A 14,474-nucleotide genomic window follows, 5' to 3' on the forward strand; every position below is an offset into this window, starting at 1 on the left:
AGTAGATCCTCCAGACCTCCCTAATCCCCATGCATATCCAACAAAGCCATCTCCCCCAGATGACAATATTGGCTTTGGTCAACTTGTAAAAAGAGCTGCTCTCTATCATGGTGTTCAGATGCATTCTGACCCTGCAGATGAGGACTTTCTTCAAGACACCTTTGAACAGTGTCAAAAGACTGTACAAACCCTGCCAATGTTAAAGGGTGTCATTAAACATGCTCCTGACATATTCAAAGACCATGTTAGGGCTAGAACTCTCAATCCCAGGATTGCCAAAAAAGATAAACCCGCTCCCAATGATCCCACCTACATCAAGGGTCAACTGCTTTTAGATTCACAAGTGGTAACTAATGCTAGGAAACGTGCCAACTCTCAGACCTCCAGTGATGCGCCACCTCCGGATAAAGAATCTAAGTTGCTAGATGCTTCCGGCAAGAGAGTTGCTGCCCATGCAGCTAATCACTGGCGAATAGCCAACACACAGGCATTACTTGCTATGTACGATAGGGCTCAATATGACCAACTGGAAACCCTATTGCAACATTTACCTTATCAATATAAGACCAATGCAAATGATTTGATTCAGGAGGGCAAATTAATAAACAATCCATCAATCAAGTGTACCCTTGACGCAGCTGACACCGCCTCTAGGTCCATTAACACTAGCGTGTTACTCAGACGGCATGCCTGGTTACGCATCTCTGTCTTCAAACAGGAGGTACAAACAACTATCCTCAATCAGCTGTTCAATCAAGAACAACTTTTTGGACCGGCTGTAGATACCACTCTAGAAAAAATGAAAAAGGACACAGACTGCTAAATCCATGGGAGCATTACAGTCTCCATCCACACATGGTTCCTTTTGTTGCTCCTTCTATAGAGGTGCATCCAAAAACATCGCAGCAGACAAAAACACCACGCAAACATCCCCCAGCAGAGGATATTTTAGAGGCGGATACAGGGGAAATAACAAAGGGGGAGGCCGAGGTAACAACAACACTCGCACCTCCCCACTAATGAGCAGTGACTTCCCTCCATTCCCTCCAGACCATTCCACCCCTGTCGGAGCGAGACTATCACAGTTCCTACCTGTCTGGACTTCCATCACCACAGACAAGTGGGTAAGACAAATTATCCAGTATGGTTACTGCCTGGATCTTACAGCAACCCCACCCACTATACCACCCAAACAGTGGCCAATGTCCACGGAACATCTCATGGTCTTAAAACAGGAGGTTCTCTCACTGCTTCAAAAACAGGCAATAGAACTAGTTCCCTTACAGCATCAAGGAACGGGATTACTTGCTGTATTTCCTAATCCCCAAAAAGGACGGCACCCTAAGGCCAATACTCGACCTCAGACCTCTTAATCTCTACATACAGTCATGTTGTTTTCACATGATCACTCTTCAACAGGTCCTCCCACAACTTCAACTAGGCGACTTCCTTGCCACACTAGATCTCAAGGACGCCTACTTCCACATTCCCATACACCCTGCTCACAGGAAATAGTTAAGATTCATAGTGGACGGACAACACTATCAGTTCAAAGTCCTTCCATTCGGGGTGACCAACGCACCCAGGGTGTTCACAAAGTGCCTTGCAGGAGTAGCAGCACACTTGAGAAGACAACAAATCCATGTCTTTCCATACCTCGAAGGCTGGCTGATAAAAGCCAAGTCATTCAACCAGTGTGTTAATCACACTCATCAAACCATCCAGCTACTACACAATTTGGGATTTACAGTAAACTACACCAAGTCACGTCTTCAGCCCTCCCACATACATCAGTATCTAGGGGACTCATTAGACACCTCCAGAGCTCTGGCATATCCCAATCCAGCCAGGATAACCAGTATACAAACCCTAATCACCAAATTTCAACCACATCATTCCCTCCCAGCAAGGGTATTCATGCAACTCATAGGAATGATGGCCTCTTGCATTTTTATCGTACCTCACTCAAGACTTCAAATGCGCCCCTTACAAGAATACCTAGCACGTCAGTGGAACCAGGCTCAAGGACAACTTACAGATCTGGTGTTGGTGGACAGCTGCACACATCGCTCTCTGCAGTGGTGGAACACACAAAACCTTTCCAAAGGGTGGCCGTTCCTAGAGCCAGTTGCAGAGATAGTGCTAACAGCAGACGCATCACTCACTAGCTGGGGAGCCCATCTCCTAAACCACACAATTCAAGGCAAGTGGACCACTCAACAAAAAGTGCTCCGCATCAATCACCTAGAATTACTGGCAATATTTCTAGCATTAAAATCATTCCAAGTACATCTACAACAATATGACAGCCATGTTTTACATACAAAAACAAGGAGGCACACATTCTTTGCCGCTGTCTCCGCTGGCACAAAGTATATGGAGATGGGCCATTCCACAAAACATATACCTTCTGGCAGAACACCTTCCGGGAGTTCACAATCAGATTGCGGATCACAGCACATACACGAATGGGAACTTCTTCCTCAAGTTCTTCAACCATTCTTCCAAATGTGGGGCCAACCAGATATATATCTGTTAGCCACACATGCAAATTCTAAATGCCCAACCTTCGCCGCCAGGTTTCCACACCCGTTGTCCAAAGGCAATGCGATATGGATGAACTGATCAGGCAGATTTGAGTATGCTTTTCCGCCACTCCCACTGATTACCCTAGTAGTACGCAAGCTCAGACAACAGTCCCTCAGGATGATCCTGGTAGATCCCACATTGGCACGGCAACCGTGATTCACAACACTCCTGGAACTTTCAGTAGTTCCAGACCAAAAACTACATCTCTCTCCAACGCTGCTAACGCAGAACCATGGAGAGATAAGGCACCCCGATCCAGGTCAACTGAATCTAGCGATCTGGCTCCTGAAGTCCTAGAGTCGGTTTCCTTAACTTTCTACCGGACTGTATGAACATCCTTAAAGAAGCCAGAGGCCCTACTACTAGAGCTTGCTATGAAGCAAAATGGAAAAGATTTGTCATCTACTGCAATAACAATAAAATCGATCCGCTGGATGCTTCAATCCAGGACATCCTTTGCTACTTCCTACACTTACAAATGTGTAATCTAGCATATTCATCCATAAGATTACATCTAGCGGCACTTGCCGTTTATTTACAAAACAGACAGCACTTGTCACTATTTAAAGTACCTGCAATTAAAGCCTTTATGGAGGGCCTTAAAAGGATATTTCCCCCCAGACTGCCACGCTCTCCGGTGTGGAATTTAAACATTGTTCTTACCAGGCTCATGGGTCCCCCATTTGAACCTCTACACAAATGTGAACTGCAGTTCCTCACATAGAAAGTAGCTTTCCTTGTCGCGATTACCTCTCTCAGGAAGGTAAGTGAGATCCAGGCTTTAACCATACAAGAACCTTTCTTACAAATACATCGTAACTAGGTGGTTCTTAGAACGAATCCAAAATTCCTTCCGAAAGTAATCTCTGCTTTTCATCTTAAACAATCAGTTGAGTTACCGGTGTTTTTCCAAAACCCAGACTCCGTAGCAGAGAGAGCTCTTCACACACTGGACGTCAAAAGAGCTTTACTTTATTACATTGACAGGACTAAGCCCTTTAGAAAGACACAACAACTGTTTGTAGCCTTCTCACCACCTCATAAAGGTAACCTCATCTCCAAAGCTGGGATCGTTAGGTGGATAGTCAAATCCATTCAAATATGCTACCAAAAGGCTAAACGCACATTAACAATTCCCCCTAGACCGCACTCAACATGCAAACTAGAGGCTTCCATGGCATTCTTAGGGAACATTCCCATAGATGACATCTGCAAAGCAGCAACATGGTCTACACCACACACCTTCACCAAACACTATTGTGTTGACGTGCAGGCTAAGCAACAGGCTTCTGTAGGCCAAGCTGTTCTTAAAACACTTTTTCAAACCACTGCAACAGATACAGATGACCAACTCTAAGGGAGACACTGCTGTACAATCTATGCACAGTGTACAATCTGCAGCTCATATGCCTCGAACGGAAAATGCTACTTACCAGTATGCATCTGTTCTTGGCATGTAGAGCTGCAGAGTTGTACACGCCCACCCGCCTCCTCGGAACCTGTATCTGTTCCAGTATTATCTTAATTAGATACATTCACATGGACAGCTCTTTATTTCTTACTAACTCCATCATTTCCCATCATGGCAAAAATCAATCTGAAGATGGAGTCGATGCCCATGCGCACTATCGTCCAAAAGAGGAGTCACCTATCTCGTGGCTACAAAAGACTCTTTCAAGACAACAACAAGGTGCAAGCATCCAAGCCTAACACCAGATGGCGATCAATGCACAGTGTACAACTCTGCAGCTCTACATGCTTTCGTCAGTCACCTGTTTTCTCTTTTCAACCTTTTAATTGCTTCTGTGTACGCATCACACTGGTCAAATCATTCCAAGGGTGTATCCAGTTCTTGGAGATTATTGAAAATGTGTTGGCCTTCTTGGCCTAAATGATTAAATAGTAAAGCTTTTTTTCTTTTGGGTTCAAATTTAGTTGCATCCACAGTGACTAAATAATTCTCAAAAGTAAGCAAACAATTCTTTCGCTTCATGAGGATCTTCCCTGGTCGTTGTAAACATGGCGTTAGTTGTATTAAGTGCTAATTTGATGCCATGCTCAACCAAACCAGAGAATGCCAGGAACGTAAAGAGCAGAGTTTTTTCCAAAACATATGCCTGAACTTGTAGAGTGAAATATAAATGTGTAAATTTGTAACTATTGCACTCAGAAGAGAATTACTGAAGAAGTAATCCGGTGTACCTGTCACCCATTGCACAGGAAAAATCGGCTCCTCATTTTTTTGTTTAAAAATAAAAATAAAGATTGAAGGCAAACTAATTGCAGTGAAAGTTAATTTCCCAGCTTAATTATGGAAGCATAGACAGCTCATGGTGGATGTGCTTGTCATTGGAGATGCAGGCATCAGTGGCGTAACGAAACTTGAGGGGGCCCCCCTGCAAAGTACATGGAGGGGGCTCCCCATTGTCCTTGCCAGTCAAGAGCTCTCAGGCCAGCGACCCGCCATACTGCATGGGCTCACCCCAGCCATAAACAAGCATTTGCAATGCAATAGGTCTTGCATTTACGCATGTTTCAGCTATTGACATTGCAAATAACAATCCCTTTTGTATTTGTTTACGTTTTTAAAACATAAATAAAAGGTATTGTCATTTACAATGCCAAATACTCCAGATTGATGCTGCCAGCCAGAGCACAATACTTCAGACAAAGCCTGTGGGACTAGACAGAATACTCAAGAATGAAATTGCCAGAATTGGACACAATACTCTGGATGCGGTGCACAGTGCTGGGCACAATACTTCAGACAAGGCCTCTATGACTAGGCCAGGCCACTGGTCTTGTACGATTGTGCCTCCCTGCTGTTTTTCACATAATTATGAATTTGCCACATCATCCTTCATCTGCTGCATAATTTGCAGATTTTTAGAAAACAATGTTATGTATCTAGCTCAACCAGATAGAAAGTTACCATAAACAAAGCAATGTGTGCTGCTGGGCATTGGAAGGCCCTACAGGGAGGTTAACAGTCACTTTTCAGTAGCTTATTGCTGTATTTAAAGCTTAAGGTTGTACTAATAAGGCAAAACATTTGCTAAAACAGTGTTAACACGGGTAAAACCCCCAAAATAACAAAGTAATACACTCACAAAATGTGGTGCATTACACCCCATAATTTACCTTTTCTTGCTGCATAGTTAAGTCAATGCTTACCAGGGTCTTACTGGCATATTAGGCAATCTGGCCACAGGTCAGTGCATGTGTGTGTTTTGGGCAGTTTCTGGACCTGGTTGATAATCTGGTGGAACGACTTTTACTGCAGATTTCCCTGATATTACCACAAACACTGCATGCAGCAGGCACACCTGCATTCATTCGACTAAACCATGCAAAACACCTGTACCATGTGTACTTAAAATTTTAAACTGCCCGAGGTGCAGAACGGGGGCCACTGTTTTAGTTTTAAATGGGGGCTTTTCGGTTGTGGCGCCCCAGCGTTTTTTCAGTCCCATCCTGACCTTGGACTTGCCGCATAATTTCGTCCTCCCCTGCCGCATTATTCCAGTGTCCCTAGTCTAGACACGGTACTTCAGATCGATGCTGTTAAAACTGAACGCAGCTCTAGGGGTGTACACAATGCTCTACCAGGGGGCGATGTTGAAAGGTAAGGCCGCCGGAATATATGAGACATCGCTTCAGCTGGGCCCTCTTTCCTGCAAAGGAGGAGGGGGGCTCTTGTTATTAGCACATTATACCCCAAATGATGGCTCCCCAGTAACTGCACAGTTACTGCAGGTGATTTATCAACCAGTGCAGGGCGATATTTGCCAGTCTTCCTGGAGGTGACATCATGATGTTTACCAACTTTAAGGCATCATGTAAGGCAGGTGAGTGGGCAACACAGATTCAAAGTATGGCAGGGCTGACACGGCCTTTTATCTACTAACTTTAAGGCATCACTTAAGGCAGGTGAGTGGGCAACACAGATTCAAAGTATTGCAGGGCTGACTCGGCCTTTCATCAACCAACTTCAAGGTATTGTGTAAGGCAACTGAGTGGACAATACAGATGCAAAGTATGGTAGGGCTGACTCTGCAGTTCATCTACTAACGTGAAGGCATCCCGTAGAGCAGGTGCAAAGGCAATACAGATCATCGCAGGGTTGACTCAGCCTTTTATCTTCCAACTTTAAGGTATCGCGTAAGGCAGGTGAGTGGGCAACGCAGATCCAAATTATGGCAGGGCTGATTCAGCCTTTCATCTACCAAATTAAGGTATGGTGTAAGGCAGATGAGTGGGTAATAAGGATCCATAATATGGCAGGGCAGACTCGGCCTTTCATCTACCAACTTTAAAGTAGCGTAAGGCAGGTGAGTGGGCAATACAGATACAAAGTAAGGCAGGGCTGACTAGGCCTTTCATCTACTAACTTGAACTTGAAGGCAGGTGAATTGGCAATACAGATCATGGCAGGGCTGAATTGGCATTTTATCTACCAACTTGAAGGCAGGTGAATGGGCAATACACATCATGGCAGGGCTGACTTGGCCATTCAACTACCAACTTGAAGGCAGGTGAATCGGCAATCAGATCATGGCAGGGCTGACTCAACCTTTCATCTACCAACTTTAAGGCATCATGTAAGGCAGGTGAGTGGGAAATACAGATATGAGGTATGCCAGGGCTGACTCGTCATTTCATCTCCCAACTTCAAAGTATTGTGTAAGGCAGCTGAGTGGACAATACAGATGCAAAGTATGGTGGGACTGACTTAGCCTTTCATCTACGAACGTGAAGGCATCAAGTAGCACAGGTGAGAAGGCATTACAGATAATGGCAGGGTTGACTCAGCCTTTTATCTTCCAACTTTAATGTATCGCGTATGGCAAGTGAGTGGGCAATGCACATCCAAAGTATAACAGGGCTGACGCGGACTTTCATCTACCAACTTTAAGGCTTCACGTAAGGCAGGTGAGTGGACAATACAGATTAAAATTATGTCAGGGCTGACTCGGCCGTTCATCTACAAACTTTAAGGCATCAAATAAGGCAGCTGAGTGAACAATACAGATGCAAAGTATGGTAGTGCTGACTCGGCCTTTTTTCTACCAACGCGAAGACATGATCCTCACGTAGCGCAGGTGAGTAAGCAATACAGATCATGGCAGGGTTGACTCAGCCTTTTATCTTCCAACTTTAAGGTATCGCTTAAGGCATGTGTACTAGTAATCATCTTTGATTTCACAAAAAACTCTGTTTTTCTGGCCTGCAGTCCTCCCTTCATTAGCAAACTGTGATTAAAAGTCCAGCTCAGAACACCTTCAGGCAATCATTGAGCTTTAAAAATTAAACAAATTGGAGTCATTATATGCAGGTCCACTGTAATTATACGGCAGAGGAAGACCAAATTGTGTGGCAGGGTTCACCAAAGTATGCGGCAAGGAAAAACTAATTATGCGGTGTAATGCAGCATCTTTTATGATAGTATTAATTATTTAACACTTTAACACTATCCAGGAAAAGGTTTAATCTCATTAGTACCAGTTTAACATTCAATTCTAGTTAAAAGAAACTGAAAGGTAATCAATCAACTTTGGCAAAGGGTCTACCACAGATTGTGGGAAGCAAGTGCCTAAAATTAGACATGCTTTCGGCAGTGAAGTCCTTGTGTGATGTAGTTAGAAAAACCCTTCTTGTGCATATTTCCTCTCAAACAAATGGACCAAACTTGGGCTGCACATTAGCACCAGGGCCCCTACCCCCATCCCTTTTCCGGGCCTGGCGCGCTCTGACTGAAAAGAAACAATGTAAGTTGATACTTTGTTTCTCCTCAGTCCTAGGTCAGCAGTGCCAGGAGCTCAGAGCAGGCTGTAGACTGCTGCAGTTGCTTTAGAGAGTGAGACACACAGTTCTCAAGAGCTGAGGGGGCCCCCTTCATCTACTGAAAACTGGGGCCCCCCTGCACCGCGGGGGTGTTTTGTTACGCCTCTGGCAGGCATGTGTAACAAGCATTTACAATGCAATGGTCTCGGCATTGGTAAAGTTAGAGCTATTGGCATTGCTCATGACATTATTTTTGTTTATGTTTTTGTTTTTAAAACATTTAAGTGAAAGGGTCGATGGAGAGAGAAAGGGAGGATGGATGACTGAAAGGGTGGATGGGTGGAAGGATGAGTGACTGGGTGGATGGATGAGTAAGTGAAAGGATGGGTGAAAGGGTAAATGGCTGGATGGATGAGTGAATGGATGGGTAGAAGAGTGGATGGATGAGTGTAGAGATGGATAGGATGAAAGGAAGGATGGATGATGGATGAGTGAAAGGATGGATAAAGGGATGGGTGAGTGAAATGATAGATGGAAGGATACATGATGGATAGGTTTGCAAGTGGTTGAATATGTTTGGATATGGCTGGGCTTACTTATATACTATTGCGTGACCTCCTCTGATGTGTCTGTAAAACGTACCTATTGTCCTGAAGTTTTGTCCTGAATTTTGACCTCTTGTCCTGAATTTGTGTCCTGAATTTTGACCCTTTGTCCTGAATTTTAACACTCACAGTCCTGAATTTGCACCAACGCCAGTTGGTCAACCTACTGTGCAAAGAGTAAGGAGAACAATTAAGGAGTACAATGGACGAATGCCATCGACAGAAGTAGGTAGATAGGTGGCCAAAATACCTCTTGGATAAGATCATAGTGCAACGCAGGCTTTGTCACCTAACGATTTACCATGTAAATTGCTAAATAGGGGTGAAGGACCATGAGAGTATGGAGTTCTGTATTAGAAACTCTTAATGTGGTAAACCGTATGCTCTGAATAGATTGAGGGTGAAGGGTTCTAAATCCGATGAGTGTGTATCCCAAAACGTAGAGCATTCTAAGAATATCATACAAGTATCCCATTTCCATGCAATCTTACCGGCAGCTTTGGGCTGACCTCTCCCTTGCAACAATGGCAGAAAAAGCGGTGCTGAGACACCGTCACCCCAGCCGCTGCAGCCGCCTCCGCCATGTTCTCCCTCCTGCGAGCCGACCACCTAAGATTGGTGTCCCTGCGTGACGTCACAACTCGGAAGAAAACCTTAACGGGCTGGGACAGACCGCGGCTCTGCCTGACTGTGTGACGTCAGAACATCGAAACGATAGAGGGAAGGGAAGGGATGGGATGGAACATAACTGTCTCAGTTCTCTATGGTCGTATTCGAGGAAGCGCCACACAGAAATATTTCCTAGTCTACAATGCGCATGGGCAGAGCACTGTCCCAGCGCTGGCCATATTAAGATCAGGCTAAAGATCACGCCTCAATGATGTACTCCATGATAACAGCTTTCATTTTCCACTATCTTTCTGCACAATAAGCATGACAAACAGCCCTGTCAACAATGGATTTTATAGACTCTTGCTACTCGAAAACGGATCCGAACTATTAGTTATTTAAACGACAGTAACAACTAATAATTTACATACACGGGATGAAATGTAGGTTTCATTACCTCATTCCCTTAATTTGTTTACTTATACAATAAAATGGGTTTCCGAGAAACACTTGTTTTTGTTTTAATTTTGAAGCATAATGTAATTTTATTTTCTAATATACGATATAGATATTGCATTTAAGCACGAGACTTCGGAACTTTAAAGATGGACGCTCTATTTGTCGTCTACCAAACATCACAGCCGTATTTGAAGGCTGGTGTGATTCTAACAGTGGTTTAACTCTGCGTTCCAAGTCTCAGCATGGCGAGAGAGTGAACACAGAGTTCCACAATATCTTTCCTTGTTTGTTCTTGAAAAGAGCTAATTTTCTTCACCTGGTGAGAAGACCTCTTTCCCGAGTTTTCCGGAGTGGTATTCGTGTGGTAAACTGGAGTTAGTTTAAGTGTGAGTGCCTGGGAACAAGTGAAATCCTGCAATCGATGTTTTTTTACCAACTCATTTTAATGTGTGCTTCTAGCCAGGAAGGTTTTATTAGAAATCTATCATCCTGTTTAAAACAAGTAAAGAGGGCACTGGAAGACACCACCGCCTTTCTCCGAGGCCAAGAAGAAATGCCTCGGAGAAAGACAGCGCCATTTTCGGATTCGGGGGCGTGTTTGTCTTTTCTCTCCTCCAGCCATTGGCTGGAGGAGACAATGAGACTTTCTGTAAAAAAACACGCCCCCCGATCCGAAAAGGACGGGGCATAATCGGAGTGACTGGACCTCTTCTCCAGTGGCTGGCCAGCATTTAAGAGGCCAGCCAATGGAGAACAGGAGAGAAGAGGGGCGGGTGCAAGCCCCTCTTCTCAATGTCATTAAATCTCGCGAGCGAGACTGCGCAAGCGCAGCCATCGCTAGCCGAGACCTAAAAACGTTTTCCAAATTTAAACACAAGGTGTGCTGGTCACTGTAGATGCAGGCTGTCCAGTGTAGAAACGTGTACTCTGCAAATGTAAAACAAGGATGGCCTCCGCAGTGTCACGCAACCTGATGATGTGCGTCCGCCAGGCTTTGTGCTGAATCTGCTGCCTGTCTTGTGCGTCACTGAGGCCGCTACAGACAGTGCACACATGCGCATATGGTGGTGCAGTAAACTGCGAGCAGAAAGAAATGCTCACTCAGCCGCTGTGCTTCAGCCAACTTCCTGCGTCTCACTCAGTAGAATCAGCCTCACCACACTTCAAACCAGTGCTGCCACACTACTACCTGGCCCGCCAGTTGTTCTCCGGAAAGGTTTCAGTTTCACAGCATGAGTAGCTCCTCTGGCACAGCACGATTGGATTGGTACAGCTCATCACCAATATGTTGAGAATGGCCATACAGAAAAAGGAAGTTTATTTGAATAACCGAGGAGCTCACTGGAACAGTACCCTCCCCAATAAAGTCCCAGAGCAACTGACTGAATAACCATTGCGTGGAATCTTTCATGAAGATGAGTTCCAGAATGCCCAACAACCAACATTCTCAGAATGACATAATACGTGCCCTAGAGCACGTAACACGACAAAAAGCTTACATCGTTGATGCAATCTGTTGCACACTTTTCCAAGTTTCTGCAGCATCCATTGGCTGCCACTGCTTTTGGGAGGACTGCTTTACAGTCTGACCACAGTATGTGTATCTACAGCTACACATGCCACGAATAGAAAATGTTACTTACCCTGTTCACATGCTCCCACCCACCTCCCTGGATGTCTTCAGGTGTTGCAGACGTTCTTAACTTTCGTCCTTAAACTTTCCTATTTTCCTACGCATGGTCATCTTTTCTGTATCTCTATGCTCCACTTACATCCTCGCCCTTCATGCAGAAAAAACAATCTAACAATGGATTTGATGCACATGCACATTACTGGTAATAGGTGGAGTCGCAGTACTATGTGACTACAAAAGGCTTCTTTTTTCTTTTTTCTTAATCTTTTTATTGACCACTTCAACAGATATCTGCTCAAACAACGTTAATACCCCATGCAACAATGGTACATTGCTCATAGTAAGCAGCTCGCAACAAACCCAAAGCCCCCAACTAAAGACTCCAAAAGACTTCTTCAAAGAAAAACAATTTGCACGTCTAAGCCCAAAACTAGATGGCAGGTGTACACACAGCATGTTTATCTACAGCTACACATGCCCCGAAAATATATGTATGTGTGTGTGTGTATATATATATATAATTCACTTAAAAACCATAGGTTTCACACATGATATAGTTAGGTGGACATTTCACTCGTAAAAAACCAATGAAATTCCCCCGTTATAGTTAGTTGAGATAACTATAACTTGCGCTTAAAGATTTCTTGCAGAACTGCAGACAAGTCATCACTCTTGGACAATAAGAATCAGAAGAAAAAAACACTGCTCTCCGGTGTCCCCCAGGGGTCCATCCTTAGCCCTATACTTTTTAATGCCTACATGACCTCGCTGATCAGCCTGATATCATCCTTCAACATAGAGACCATCTCATATGCGGACGATACGCAGTTAATCCTGGTCCTGGACAAACACACCACACAGGCGGAAAAAACCTCTGCTTATGTCTCACCGCCACTTTCCAGTGGATGAAAAACAATCATCTAAAGTGCAACTCCGAAAAGACGGAAATACTACCACTGGGACAAGAGAACACTTTCTCCCCTAATATTTGGTGGTCGGCTGACACTCCCCCCGCCAAACACAGTGAAAGTGGTCAGAAACCTGGGAATCAAATTTGATGCCACACTCTCCTTCAAACAGCAATCACTGGCAGTTGCTGAGACTTGTTTCCATATCATAAAATCACAAAAAAATGTTTGGCTTGCTTCTCATTTCAGCCAGACGGACAGTTGCTGTGGCCCTAAGCACGTATAGATTGGACTACTGTAACAGCCTTTACGCAGGTACCAACAAGTCAGTCGTACACACACTCCAAATGGTCCAAATGCAGCAGCACGTCTAGTGCTGAAATAGCCTAAGAGGTCATCTGCATCGGCGGCTTTAGAAACACTACTGGCTGCCAATCCATAAAAGTCCTGTTTAAGATTCTGATAATCACCTTCAGAATATTTCACTCCTCAGGTCCACACTACCTCCGAACTAGATTCACGCGTTATATAACCTCCCGGAGTCTTAGATCCTCTAATGCAAACCTGTAAAAAACACCAGCATTTAGATATGTCTCTCTCAAAGGGAGGAAAATCGCTCGCAGTGATAGCCTCCAAATCGTGGAACCAACTCCCAAACCGGCTCCGCTAGATCCAGTCCGAGACACTTTTCAGGAAAGCTCTAAAAACTTGGATCTTCGCAGCCCCTCATGCCCTATGCAGGACTCTTATCGAACTCTTTTTCACACTCCCGCAGCCACCCAGTCTTGTTCCAACTCTGGGATCCGCTTAGCGCCATGATGCTCCTCCGAGTGACAGTTGCGCTCTACAAGTGTCCAATTACATTACATTACATTACATATATATAGAGAGCGAGAGAGAGAGAATGCATTGACTTGAGTATGCCCACATAATTCAAAGATCTGATTGACAATGTCATAGCTAATAATCCAACTGTGATCATTTGACAAGTTTCCACTTAAGGTGTCTGTGCTTTGAATCTAAACCGTACTACATATATTGGATTTATATTTATATCGTGAATATCAGACTATGCCATACCATTTAGTCTTTAGCAGAAAATGCCCTCGCCCACATTTATCATCGAGACTCTAAAAGGCTTCTTTGAAGAAAAACATCTTGCACACGTCCGAGCCCCACACTAGATGGCAGGAGTATGCAGAGCATGTGACTCTACAGCTACACATGCCACAAAAGATACTTACAAGGCAAGTAACATTTTCCATATATATGCTTCTCCTCTTCCGGTACGGATGCTGCCGCCAAGCGGATCCGACCAACGCCACCGTTTTGCACGCATGGGTACTGCTCACAAACATATTCCGGATCCAGTCGGACGCCTGGGTATAATTCTAAGGTAAGAAGTGCAGGGCTAGAAAGAGTCTCTAGCAGATGAGGAGTTACAAAGGTAAGTAACTTGTTCGACAGGTTATGCTGGGATACTGCTGCTATAGTATCTTTACAGCAATTTCAATTTACAGCCTCTAGTCGCTGCAGCTTATCTAGCTACATTCGTATTGTGTTCCTTTTAATAAAACGTTTTCGGAAGAGTTTTTCTTGTCTCTTGTATTACTCATTTGAAATATTTTGTATATCCTTGACTTTATTTTGAAAAATAAATTACATTTGGGTTAAATAGCCTTCAGAAAGTCTATGAACAATATATATTTGAATTTTAGAAAGTTAGCTTTTCTAAAAAACAGTTTTGTGTATTTTTTTTGTAAAACGTGTGTCAACCCCACGTGTGTGTGTGTGTGAGGCTATTCAGTGGATATGAATTCAGTTAAGATTTCCATGTAGGCCAGCTAGGATTAGAGCTAAACATAGTTTCCTTTATGTATTTGTATG

At 44.1% G+C, this 14,474-nt stretch overlaps 1 protein-coding gene across 5 annotated transcripts in view; it reads left to right on the forward strand.

Moving 5' to 3' along the window:
• The window catches only part of LBR (lamin B receptor), an 806,934-nt gene that overhangs the window by 430,008 nt on the left and 362,452 nt on the right, over window positions 1-14,474 (forward strand). The window lies entirely within an intron of this gene.

This window comes from Triturus cristatus, chromosome 6 (assembly GCF_964204655.1).
Source record: "Triturus cristatus chromosome 6, aTriCri1.1, whole genome shotgun sequence".
NCBI lineage: Eukaryota > Metazoa > Chordata > Amphibia > Caudata > Salamandridae > Triturus > Triturus cristatus.